Below are 4,217 nucleotides of genomic sequence, written 5' to 3'. Positions count from 1 at the left end.
TGGGACTGCCTTTTTATAAATCAGTAAGTAATGCCAGTCTCTATCAAGTTGCTTAATAGAGGGTAATGCAGATTAGCAAAAAGTTGACTACAATACTTTCTACTTCACTGAGATATGGCCCTGAGGGGCTAGGAAATGTTCATTGGAAGAATTAGTATCCACATTGAAAAATCATCATCATAATGATACACAGGAGAGGATAAAGAAGAATTTGAATTTCTCCTTGAAATGGGGATTTATTTAAAGGTTCTAAGTAGGAAAGGGATAGGATCAGATTTACATTTGAAAAGATCTGCCATTTTGAGATGAGACTGAAATTGAATTCCAGAAAAGAAAATATAGTGAGATTAGCAGCTCTTTTAATCTAAATGCTTCTTAGATTAACTTTTAGAAGATAAAACTTTGGCCACGGAGAAGCCCTGAAGGTTCACTGGCCATCATAACTAATTATGGTCTACCTCTGACCATGAACAACTTCAAACCAGAAATGACCCCAACGAGAGTTGGCCTGCTCATGCTTCTTCTGCACTCAAAGCATTGGGCCAGCTCCTAGAGGAGCTCTTTGCTGTCTAGCTCCCTGTAGGAACCCCTTCCTGTGTGTTCCATAGATGACTCAAATTCAACATGACCAAAGCCAAGGGCCTTTTTCTGTTCCTTCTCCCTCCTTGACCTCAGCTGTGCATTCTGTATCCTTTATTTCAGTAAATAGCATTACCTTCTTCTTTGCTAGACACTTGGCGCTGGGGCACTTTATCCAATTTATTGATAAAACCTCAACCCTAATGGAAAGCAGTTCTCCACATATTAGTTCCTACACTGAGTAGCTGAATGTGGCTGGAAATAAGCACAATCAGGCAACCAGCCTCATTTCAATTTTATGAACACAAGCCTCCCTGAAAATCTCAACATTTCTCTAGTCAGATTTATTATTCTCCATCTCTAATGCTACTGTTTCACATAGTCTCCTTCCTTCTCAAAATTCAACATACCTGTCCCTCACTCTCAGCTGATGACTTTGCTGGGTTTTGTTGTTTTGTTTTATTTTTTTTATTGAAAAAATACACACAGTCTGAAGAGCAATTTTTCCTTTTGAATAATGTACTTGTATTTTTCAGCTTTTGCTTATCCAAAGTTTGTTAAGTCATTATTGAAACACTTTCTAGTATAAATTCAGTTTCTTTGAGGTTGACATTTTCTTTGGAGATCACTATTTCTTTTCAGCACATTATCAAAAATACCTTCCTAGAAAGTTAATAATTGAATACACATAAAAGAATCCAAGGAAGAAATGTCTCTAATTGATTACTGTCAAAGAAAAGAGTTAACTCTATTTAAGGATTCAAATGATGTAATACTTTTGGGAAATACTGTAATATGATACTTGCTTTACTTTGCTTCTGATTGTCCCTGTATAAAATGCATTTCTATTGATATAAGAGTTTGGTTGCTCCACAATGAAATGAAATACTAGAGCTCTTGTTCTTAATCATATCTGAGATCTTTAGATATCTTGTGATGAGAAAGCAGGCAAGCAGCAGGTTCTTGGACTATCAATTTTTGAAGAGCAGTTCTTATACCATTGTGCATGGATCCCCACAAATTATCTACCACAGTTGGGGATGAATCATGACAGGTTGAGCCCCAACTGTTCTACACACCATTTCTGCTGCTATAGAGTACTGTTATGGGCAAATTCTTGTTATGGCAATACTTCCTGAAGTGTGGATATGCTCTGCCCTTGCCTTAAGGGTTGCACATTTTCTTTACTTAGCTCCCATTCGTCTCCCTGCAGGGACATGGCTTCACTCAGAGGACCCCTTCCTTCTTTTTCACCTCCATCCTGTATTCCCAGCTCAGATCCTCATCCTCCTTCAGGCCTTTCCTCAGGAACACAGACCTTCTGCAGCCTGCACTTAGAGATATCAAAGCAACCAGAGAGTGCTCCAGGACAAAAGAAGAACATGCACCTAACTCCCTCACAAACCAGCCACCTCAAGACCAGCCTCCAACTTTCCTGAAGAGCAATTTTTCATCTTCCCACATCAACTACTCTATCAATGTACCAGCATTTATACCCATGTACAATGCCTCAACTTCAGCCACAAACTAAGTCACATCTCTATTGGGATGTCTAAAAGGAATGACATTTGACATGTTGGCTGCTGAACTCTTGATTTTCCTCAACCTTAAACCTGTTCCTCTCCTAACATTTATCATAGCAGTAAATGGCTCCTTCATCCACCTGATACTAGGGATAAAAATCTTAACTTCTTTCTCTCATGCCCAATACAACAGCTAGCTTGGTCTTTAGAATACATCCTGAATCCAATCACTTAACCCCTCTACCACCAGCGACCAATGTCACTCATCTAGAGTCTCTGGTACTCAACTCCCTGGTCTCCTGCCTACTTTCTTGCCTACTCCAATCTATTCATCTCAAAGTATATGTTCCATTACACAAAGACCATAAATTCTTTATCATGTCCCATGGATCCATACATGACCTGGTCTTTGCTGTTTGTCTGAGCTTTGACCACTCTCCCTGTTACTTACTCCATTCCAGCCATCTTGACTTTCCTGCTATGTTTGAATATTCAAGGATAAACCTACTTCAGTGCCTGCTGTTTCCTCTGCCTAGATGATCTGCCAAATAAACACGTGTCTTTTTGTCCTCAATACATCACTTATTCAGGTACCTATTCATGTATTTCCCCCTCAAAAAATATTTTCAGAAAACAAATCTTTTCCTTTTTTGAATGCTTAATTGACTTTAATAACATGACATAAAACACCTATATTGATATAGTCATTCTGCAAAATACATAGATGAATGAATACGGTCTTCTGTTAAAAATAGGAAGTAAATAAGCAAGACATGAAAATAGGCAAGTTTCTATTAAATAACAAATGTTTTTAAAATACAAAGTTTTGCTTTCTATATCATTTGAAGAAGGGAAATTGTCATTTAAACAATATTTAAGTTTATTGAACAAAATTTTAAAGTAATGTAAAATGCTTAACTTTCATCAACTTTAAGGTTTATATAGCTCCCAAAGTTTGCACATAACTGAACTTTCACATCTGCTAACACCACTGAATTTATTCTTCTCTAGATTCTAAAGCATCAATTTATTTTTGTATATTTTTCATTGCTACTTCTAAAATTTTTTGTGTTTCTTCTTGAGAATGGCTAATGAAAACATCACCAATATTATAAGATATCATTAAGCAGTCATCATCTGCAAGCATGATATTCTCACAAGCATCTTCTAAATTTTGGAGTTATTTATTTTTTATGTCTATTTCTTCCTTCAGCTCTGTGATTCTTGTATTCCATGCAAATTTTTTTATCTTTTGTTGATCTTCAAAAGTAACATTGACATCTTCTGCAGCCACCTTCTTCATGGTGGCCACCATCTAGGGTTCAAAATTTCAAACCCAAGATGGTGGCCACCATGAAGAATCATACTCAATGGGCAAAAACTAAAAGCTTTCCCACTAAGATCAAGAGCAAAACAAGGATTTCTGCTTTCACCACTTCTATTCAACATGTTATTGGAAGTTCTAGCCACAGCAATCAGACAAGGAGAAATAAAAGGCATCCAAATTGGAAAGGAGGGAGTAAAACTGTCATTGTTGCAGATGATATGACAGTGTACATAGAAAACCCTACAGACTCCACCAAAAAACTACTTGATCTAATAAGTGAATTTGGCAAAATGGCGGGATACAGAGTCAATATTCAGAAATCAAAGGCATTTTTGTATACCAACAATGAAATATCAGAAACAGAAATCAGGAAAAAAATCCCATTCTCTATAGCAACAAGAAAAATAAAATACTTCAGAATAAACCTAATCAAGGAGGTAAAGGACCTGTATTCAGAAAACTATACAACACTGAAGAAAGAAATTAAGGAAAACACAAATAAATGGAAGTATATACCATGTTCCTGGATTGGAAGAATTAACATCATTAAAAAGTCTTCACTACCCAAAGCAATTTATAGATTCAATGCAATCCCTATTAAAATACCAATGACATATTTCACAGACATAGAACAAACACTTCAAAAATGTATATGGAACCATAAATGACCCCCAATAGCTGCAGCAATTTGGAGAGAGAAGAACAAAGTAGGAGGGATCACCATACCTGACATCAAACTATATTACAAGCCCATGGTAATCAAAACAGTCTGGTACTGGCATAAGAAC

At 36.6% G+C, this 4,217-nt stretch overlaps 1 pseudogene; it reads right to left on the bottom strand.

Moving 5' to 3' along the window:
• Positions 1 to 3,016: 3,016 nt before the first annotated feature.
• On the bottom strand, positions 3,017 to 3,417 carry LOC123815385 (annotated as a pseudogene).
• Between the last annotated feature and the right edge of the window lie 800 nt (positions 3,418 to 4,217).

The sequence above is a fragment of the Phyllostomus hastatus genome, unplaced genomic scaffold, assembly GCF_019186645.2.
Source record: "Phyllostomus hastatus isolate PE091 unplaced genomic scaffold, TTU_PhHast_1.1 phas_contig_17, whole genome shotgun sequence".
NCBI classification, from domain to species: domain Eukaryota; kingdom Metazoa; phylum Chordata; class Mammalia; order Chiroptera; family Phyllostomidae; genus Phyllostomus; species Phyllostomus hastatus.
Note: the sequence above shows the minus strand (reverse complement) of the source record. Positions and strands in the feature narration are given on the sequence as shown.